Source organism: Aegilops tauschii, chromosome 6 (assembly GCF_002575655.3).
Source record: "Aegilops tauschii subsp. strangulata cultivar AL8/78 chromosome 6, Aet v6.0, whole genome shotgun sequence".
In the NCBI taxonomy this organism is placed as follows: domain Eukaryota; kingdom Viridiplantae; phylum Streptophyta; class Magnoliopsida; order Poales; family Poaceae; genus Aegilops; species Aegilops tauschii.
In genome coordinates, this window is record NC_053040.3 from 397,581,692 (window position 1) to 397,591,768 (window position 10,077).

The following is a 10,077-nucleotide window of genomic DNA, read 5'->3' on the forward strand; positions in this document are numbered from 1 at the left end:
ACAAGGCTGCCCTGGGTATTATGGGGCTCGAAGCTCGACTGGGTGACGCTTTGGGGTACAACATTCACCTGCGGGCTGCCTTGGGAAGGATCGACAAGGAACTGTGGCTCGAAGACACACTCCAGACTGATCTGGAGGTGATGATGACTCGTGATGACCCACAAGTATAGGGGATCTATCGTAGTCCTTTCGATAAGTAAGAGTGTCGGACCCAACGAGGAGCAGAAGGAACTGATAAGCGGTTTTCAGCAAGGTATTCTCTGCAAGCACTGAAGTTATAGGTAACAGATAGTTTTGTGATAGGATAATTGGTAACGAGCAACAAGTAACAAAAGTAAATAAGTGCAGCAAGGTGGCCCAATCCTTTTTATAGTGAAGGACAAGCCTGGACAAACTCTTATATAGAGAAAAGCGCTCCCGAGGACACGTGGGAATTATCGTCAAGCTAGTTTTCATCACGTTCATATGATTCGCGTTCGGTACTTTGATAATTTGATATGTGGGTGGACCGGTACTTGGGTGCTGCCCTTACTTGGACAAGCATCCCTCTTATGATTAACCTGTATTGCAAGCATCCGCAACTACAACAAAAGTATTAAGGTAAACCTAACCATAGCATGAAACATATGGATCCGAATCAGCCCCTTACGAAGCAACGCATAAACTAGGGTTTAAGCTTCTGTCACTCTAGCAACCCATCATCTACTTATTACTTCCCAATGCCTTCCTCTAGGCCCAAATAATGGTGAAGTGTTATGTAGTCGACGTTCGCATAACACCACTAGTGGATAGACAACATACATCTCATCAAAATATCGAATGAATACCAAATTCACATGACTACTAATAGCAAGACTTCTCCCATGTCCTCAGGAACAAACGTAACTACTCACAAAGCATATTCATGTTCATAATCAGAGGAGTATTAATATGCATATAGGATCTGAACATATGATCTTCCACCAAATAAACCAACTAGCATCAACTACAAGGAGTAATCAACACTACTAGCAACCTACAGGTACCAATCCCAGACTTAGGGACAAGAATTGGATACAAGAGATGAACTAGGGTTTGAGAGGAGATGGTGCTGGTGAATATGTTGATGGAGATTGCCCTCTCCCGATGAGAGGAGCGTTGGTGATGACGATGGCGATGATTTCCCCCTCCCGGAGGGAAGTGTCCCCGGCAGAACAGCTCTGCCGGAGCCCTAGATTGGTTCCGCCAAGGTTCCGCGTCATGGCGGCGGAGTCTCGTCCCAAAAGCTTGCTTATGATTTTTCTTCGGACGAAAGAGTTCATATAGCAGAAGATGGGCACCGGAGGGCCAACAGGGGGCCCACGAGGCAGGGGCGCGCCCAGGGGGGTAGGGCGCGCCCCCACCCTCGTGGATAGGTGGAGGCCCCCCCTGACGTATTTCTTCCGCTCATTATTTTTTATTATTTCCAAAAATAACTTTCGTGGAGTTTCAGGACTTTTGGAGTTGTGCAGAATAGGTTTCTAATATTTGCTCCTTTTCCAGCCTAGAATTCCAGCTGCCGGCATTCTCCCTCCTTATGTAAACCTTGTAAAATAAGAGAGAATAGGCATAAGTATTGTGACATAACGTGTAATAACAGCCCATAATGCAATAAATATCGATATAAAAGCATGATGCAAAATGGACGTATCAACTCCCCCAAGCTTAGACCTCGCTTGTCCTCAAGTGAAAGCCGATAACGATAAATATGTCCACATGTTTAGAGGTAGAGGTGTCGATAAAATAAAATACGGACATGAGGGCATCATGATTATTCTCATAGCAGCAACATAAATGGATATTGTCATATGATCTCTTATGCTCAAGTAACAATCTATTCACAATGCAAAGTATGAATCAGAAACTTTATTGAGAACTAACAAACTATAATCTCAGTCATTGAAGCAATTGCAATTTATCATAACATTAGAAGGAGTCTATGTCAGAGCTTTCTAGCAAGTCCACATACTCAACTATCATTTAGTCTTTCATAATTGCTAACACTCACGCAATACTTGTGGTTACGGAGTTTTAATCGGACACATAGAAAGATAGGGGCTTATAGTTTCGCCTCCCAACCTTTTACCTCAAGGGTAACGTCAACAATAATAACTCATGCTAACCCACATCCAATTAGATATATATATATATATATATATATATCAGGATCTTTCCAACATCCTGTGCTTGCCAAAGGATAAAATGTAAAAAGAAAAGGTGAAGATCACCATGACTCTTGCATAAGGTAGAAGATAATAATAAAAGATAGGCCCTTCGCAGAGGGAAGCAGAGGTTGCCATGCGCTTTCAGGGTTGGATGCACAAAATCTTACTGCGAAAGAACGTCACTTTATATTGCCACTTGTGATATGAACCTTTATTATGCAGTCCGTCGCTTTTATTTCTTCCACATCACAAGATCGTATAAAGCTTATTTCCTCCACACCAATCAATTATACATATTTAGAGAGCAATTTTTATTGCTTGCACCGATGACAACTTACTTGAAGGATCTTACTCAATCCATAGGTAGGTATGGTGGACTCTCATGGCAAAACTGGTTTAAGGGTTTTTGGAAGCACAAGTAGTATCTCTACTTGGTGCAAAGAATTTGGCTAGCATGAGGGGGAAAGGCAAGCTCAACATGTTGGATGATCCATGACAATATACTTTATCTCAGATATAAGAAAACATAACCCATTACATTGTCTTCCTTGTCCAACATCAACTCTTTAGCATGTCATATTTTAATGAGTGCTCCCAATCATAAAAGATGTCCAAGATAGTATATTTATATGTGAAACCTCTCTTCCATTATTACTTCCTATTAATTGCAACGATGACCAAAGCTATGTTTGTCAACTCTCAACAATTTTTAATCATCATACTCTTACTATGTGAAGGCATTACTCTCAATAAGATCAATATGATCTCTTTTTATTTCTTTTTATTCTTTTTCTTTTATTCCCTCAAGATCATAGCAAAATAACCAAGCCCTTGACTCAACACTAATCTTTATTATATATAGCTCACGGACTCGATTACATAGAAAGATCATAAAGCAAAACTCAAAACTAGATCATACCAAAACTTTATTCTACTAGATTAAGATACTACCAATAGGATCGAACTAAGAAAAACGGTAAAGATAGAGATGTGATGGTGATACGATACCGGGGCATCTCCCCCAAGCTTGGCAGTTGCCAAGGGGAGTGCCCATACCCATGTGATTATATCTCCTTTGCTGGTGAAGAAGGTGGAGTTGTTGATGATGGGTAATCGCACATCGAGCGCAAGAGATCCTCCAACTTGCGGATAATGCCCTTGAGTGCGACAATATGCTCCTTCAACAAAATATTTTCACGGGTGAGATACTTGTTTTGTATACGAGCTAACTCAATCATCTTGAAAGCTCCGATCTCAGTTGGGGTAAGAAGATTGTGATCAAGTTGAAGGGTGTCTCCTGCAGCCGGAACTTGGTCCTCTGTGGCCTTCTTGATCCCTTCATCCTTGTTGATCTCCACGGGTTCTTCCCTCTTCAGCTCTATCTTCATTAGCCAAGCATCGTTGTCACCATTGTTGGAGGAGGGGGACGACATGATGACCTAGATCTGTCAGAAAAACAGCTCGAAACAAGAACAGAGGATATTTGCGTGATACAGCAGTCAAAACCTTGGGAGAATATATAATGAATTTTTACCGACCAAAATACGTATCATGCAAGAAAACAGAGTCCGGAGAGCACACAAGGTGCCCACGAGGCAGGGGGGCGCGCCCAGTAGGGTAGGGCGCGCCCTCCACCCTCGTGGAGGCCTCATGTCCTTCCCGGACTGCTTCTTATTTTTCTATTTTTCTAAATATTCCAAAACGGAGAAAAATTGCCATTAGAACTGTTTTGGAGTCGGTTTACTTACCGTACCACATACCTATTCCTTTTCGGAGTCTGAAACGTTCCAGAAAGTGTCCCTTATGTATTCCTCCGGGGTTACGGTTTCAATAACATTGGTTTCAACATTTATGGGATTACCTGAGATATAATGTTTAATTCTTTGACCGTTCACCACCTTCGGATTTGTGCCTTCGAAGTTGTTGATTTTTATGGCACCGGAACGATAGACCTCCTCGATAACGTAAGGGCCTTCCCATTTAGAGAGAAGTTTTCCTGCAAAAAATCTTAAACGAGAGTTGGATAGCAATACATAATCACCTACATTAAACTCACGCTTTTGTATTCTTTTATCATGCCATCTTTTAACTTTTTCTTTAAACAATTTGGCATTCTCATAAGCTTGGGTTCTCCATTCATCAAGTGAGCTAATGTCAAATAACCTCTTCTCACCGGCAAGTTTGAAATCGTAGTTGAGCTCCTTAATAGCCCAATAGGCCTTATGTTCTAGTTCTAGAAGTAAGTGACATGCTTTTCCATAAACCATTTTATACGGAGACATACCCATAGGATTTTTATATGCAGTTCTATAGGCCCATAATGCATCATCTAGTTTCTTGGACCAATTCTTTCTAGATCTATTGACAGTCTTTTGCAAAATTAATTTGAGCTCTCTATTACTCAATTCTACTTGACCACTAGACTGTGGGTGATAAGGAGATGCAATTCTATGATTAACATCATATTTAGCAAGCATTTTACAGAAAGCACCATGAATAAAATGTGAACCACCATCAGTCATTAAATATCTAGGGACTCCAAACCTCGGAAAAATAACTTCTTTAAGCATCTTAATAGAAGTGTTATGATCAGCACTACTAGTTGGAATAGCTTCTACCCACTTAGTAACGTAATCAACAACAACTAAAATATGTGTATATCCATTAGAGGCAGGAAAAGGTCCCATATAATCAAAGCCCCAAACATCGAATGGTTTGATAACAAGTGAATAGTTCATAGGCATTTCTTGACGTCTACTAATATTGCCAATTCTTTGGCATTCATCACAAGATAAAACAAACTTACGGGCATCCTTGAAGAGAGTAGGCCAATAAAAACCGGATTGCAATACCTTATCTGCAGTTCTGTCTCCAGCGTGGTGTCCTCCATAAGCCTCGGAGTGACACTTGCGTAGTATTTGTTCCTGTTCATGCTCAGGTACACAACATCTAATAACACCATCTACTCCTTCTTTATAAAGATGTGGGTCATCCCAAAAGTAATGTCTACAATCATAGAAAAACTTTTTCTTTTGTTGGTATGTGAAACTAGGTTGTATAAATTTAGCAACAATGTAATTAGCATAATCAGCATACCATGGAGCAGTACGAGAAGCATTTATGACATTTAATTGCTCATCAAGAAAGCTATCATCAATAGGTAGTGGGTCATCAAGAACATTTTCTAACCTAGACAAGTTGTCTGCAACGGGGTTCTTAGCTCCCTTTCTATCAATAATATGAAAATCAAATTCTTGTAGCAAAAGAACCCATCTAATAAGTCTAGGTTTAGCATCTTACTTTTCCATAAGATATTTAATAGCAGCATGATCCGTGTGAATAGTTACTTTAGAATCAACAGTATAAGGTCTGAACTTAGCACAAGCAAATACAACTGCTAAGAATTCTTTTTCAGTAGCAGCATAATTTCTCTGAGCATTGTCTAGAGTTTTACTAGCATATTGGATAACATTTAATTTCTTATCAACTCTTTTCCCTAGAATAGCACCTACAGCATAATCACTAGCATCACACATGATTTCAAAGGGTAAATTCCAATCAGGTGGCTGAACAATAGGTGCAGAGACCAATGCTTTCTTAAGTATTTCAAATGCTTCTACACAATCATCATCAAAGACAAATGGTACATCTTTTTGTAATAAATTAGTCAGAGGTCGAGAAATTTTTGAGAAGTCCTTAATGAACCTCCTATAAAAACCGGTGTGACCAAGGAAACTTCTTATACCTTTGATGTCCTTGGGACATGGCATCTTTTCAATAGCATCAACCTTGGCTTTATCAACTTCAATACCTCTTTCAGAAACTTTATGTCCCAAGACAATACCTTCATTAACCATAAAGTGGCACTTCTCCCAATTCAAGACAAGGTTAGTTTCTTCACATCTCTGCAAAACTCGATCAAGGTTGCTCAAGCAATCATCAAAAGAGGATCCATAAACGGAAAAATCATCCATGAAAACCTCACAAATCTTTTCACAAAATTCAGAGAATATAGCCATCATGCATCTTTGAAAGGTAGCAGGTGCATTACATAAACCAAAAGGCATACGTCTATAAGCAAAAGTACCGAAAGGGCAAGTAAAGGTGGTCTTTGATTGATCATCGGCTGACACAGGTATTTGAGAGAAACCAGAATAACCATCTAGAAAGCAAAAATGTGTATGTTTGGATAATCTTTCTAGCATTAGATCGATAAAAGGTAAGGGGTAATGATCCTTTTTAGTAGCTTTATTTAGTTTGCGGAAATCAATTACCATCCTATAACCTGTAATAATTCTTTGCGGGATCAATTCATCTTTATCATTAGGAACAACAGTAATACCTCCCTTCTTAGGGACACAATGGACAGGACTTACCCACTGACTATCAGCAACGGGATAAATAATACATGCCTCAAGAAGCTTTAGTATTTCCTTTCTTACCACTTCTTTCATCTTAGGATTCAGCCTTCGTTGATGATCACGAACTGGTTTGGCATCTTTCTCCAAATTTATTTTGTGTTGACATAGAGTGGGACTAATGCCCTTAAGATCATCAAGAGTATATCCAATAGCAGCATGGTGCTTCTTCAGAGTTTTCAATAATCTCTCTTCTTCATGCTCTGAAAGGTTAGCACTAATAATAACAGGATATATCTTCTTTTCATCAAGATAAGCATATTTAGAGTATCAGGTAACGGTTTAAGCTCAAACACGGGATCACCCTTGGGTGGAGGAGGATCCCCTAGGATTTCAACAGGCAAATTGTGTTTCAGGATAGGTTCCTGTTTAAAGAATACTTCATCTATTTCCCTTCTTTCATTCATAAACATATCATTTTCATGGTCTAGCAAATATTGTTCTAAAGGATCACTAGGAGGTACGGCAATAGAAGCAAGACCAACTATTTCATCCTTACTAGGCAATTCCTCTTCACGGTGTTGTCTACTAAATTTAGAGAAATTAAACTCATGAGACATATCACCCAAGCCAATAGTAACGGCATCCTTTTCGCAGTCTATCCTAGCATTAACAGTGTTCAAGAAGGGTCTACCAAATATAATGGGACAAAAGCTATCTTGTGGGGAACCAAGAACAAGAAAATCAGCAGGATATTTAGTTTTCCCACACAAGACTTCAACATCTCTAACAATTCCCAAGGGTGAAATAGTATCTCTATTGGCAAGTTTAATTGTGACATCAATATCTTCTAACTCAGTGGGTGCAATATCATGCATAATTTCTTTGTATAAGTCATGAGGTATAGCACTAGAACTGGCACCCATGTCACATAAGCCATGATAACAATGATCTCCTATTTTAACAGAAATAACAGGCATGCCTACCACATGCCTATGTTTATCTCTAGCACAAGGTTTGGCAATTCTAGCAGTTTCATCCCGGAAATGAATAACATGCCCATCGATATTATCAGACAAGAGATCTTTAACAATAGCAATATTAGGTTCAACTTTAACTTGATCAGGAGGTGTATAAGTTCTAATATTGCTTTTATGAACCACAGTTGAAGCTTTAGCGTGATCCTTTATCCTAACAGGGAAAGGTGGTTTTTCAACATAAGCAGTAGGAACAATAGGATCATTATAAGTGATAGTCTTTTCTTCAACTTTAATAGGTGCAACTATTTTTACTTCTATGGGAGGATGATATTTAAACCACTTCTCCTTAGGGAGATCAACATAAGCAGCAAAAGATTCATAGAAAGAAGCTACTATCTTAGAGTCAAGTCCATATTTAGTGCTAAATTTACGGAAAACATTGGTATCCATAAAAGATTTAACACAATCAAACTTAGGTGTCATACCTGACTCCTTACCTTCATCGAGATCCCAATCTTCAGAGTTGCGTTTAATTCCTTCCAATAAGTTCCATTTGAATTCAATAGTCTTCATCATAAAAGAGCCAGCACAAGAAGTATCGAGCATGGTGCGATTGTTATCAGAAAGCCGAGCATAAAAACTTTGAATAATTATTTCTCTTGGGAGCTCATGATTGGGGCATGAATATAACAGTGATTTAAGCCTCCCCCAAGCTTGAGCAATACTTTCTCCTTCGCGAGGCCAAAAATTATATATATAATTGCGATCACGATGAACAAGATGCATAGGATAAAACTTCTGATGAAATTCCAATTTCAATCGTTTGTAGTTCCATGACTCTGTATCATCACATAGCCTATACCATGTCAATGCATCTCCCTTCAAAGATAAAGGTTAAGACATTCTTCTTAATAACATCATCGGGTATACCTGCAAGCTTAAATAATCCACAAACTTCATCCACATAGATTAGGTGCTCATCAGGATGCATTGTTCCATCTCCTGCAAAAGGATTAGCTAGCAGTTTTTCTAACATACCCGAAGGAATTTCAAATTAGAAATTTTCATCTTCAATAGGTTCAGTAGGTTGAGGAGCAACTCTTTGCTCTACTGGTCGGCATGAAGATACCCCGAACAAGCCCCTCAAAGGATTACTTTCCATAGTAACAAGTGACAGTAAATTTCAGCACACTATATAAATTTTTCCTTACCAAATTCCACCTACCAAAGGCGCTTCACTCCCCGGCAACGGCGCCAGAAAAGAGTCTTGATGACCCACAAGTATAGGGGATCTATCGTAGTCCTTTCGATAAGTAAGAGTGTCAAACCCAACGAGGAGCAGAAGGAAATGATAAGCGGTTTTCAGCAAGGTATTCTCTGCAAGCACTGAAATTATAGGTAACAGATAGTTTTGTGATAGGATAATTGGTAACGAGCAACAAGTAAAAAAGTAAATAAGTGCAGCAAGGTGGCCCAATCCCTTTTATATCAAAGGACAAGCCTGGACAAACTCTTATATAGAGAAAAGCGCTCCCGAGGACACATGGGAATTATCGTCAAGCTAGTTTTCATCACGTTCATATGATTCGCGTTCGGTACTTTGATAATTTGATATGTGGGTGGGCCGGTGCTAGGGTTCTGCCCTTACTTGGACAAGCATCCCTCTTATGATTAACCTCTATTGCAAGCATCCACAACTACAACAAAAGTATTAAGGTAAACCTAACCATAGCATGAAACATATGGATCCAAATCAGCCCCTTACGAAGCAACGCATAAACTAGGGTTTAAGCTTCTGTCACTCTAGCAATCCATCATCTCCTTATTACTTCCCAATGCCTTCCTCTAGGCCCAAATAATGGTGAAGTGTTATGTAGTCGACATTCACATAACACCACTAGATGATAGACAACATACATCTCATCAAAATATCGAACGGATACCAAATTCACATGACTACTAATAGCAAGACTTCTCCCATGTCCTCAGGAACAAACGTAACTACTCACAAAGCATATTCATGTTCATAATCAGAGGAGTATTAATATGCATATAGGATCTGAACATATGATCTTCCACCAAATAAACCAACTAGCATCAACTACAAGGAGTAATCAACACTACTAGCAACCTACAGGTACCAATCCCAGACTTAGGGACAAGAATTGGATACAAGAGATGAACTAGGGTTTGAGAGGAGATGGTGCTGGTGAAGATGTTGATGGAGATTGCCCTCTCCCGATGAGAGGAGCGTTGGTGATAATGATGGCGATGATTTCCCCCTCCCAGAGGGAAGTGTCCCTGGCAGAACAGCTCTGCCGGTGCCCTAGATTGGTTCCGCCAAGGTTCCGCCTCATGGCGGCGGAGTCTCGTCCCGAAAGCTTGCTTATAATTTTTCTTCGGACGAAAGAGTTCATATAGCAGAAGATGGGCACCGGAGGGCCAACAAGGGGCCCACGAGGCAGGGGGTGCGCCCAGGGGGGTAGGGCGCGCCCCCACCCTCGTGGACATGTGGAGGCCCCCCTGACGTATTTCTTCCGCTCATTATTTTTTATT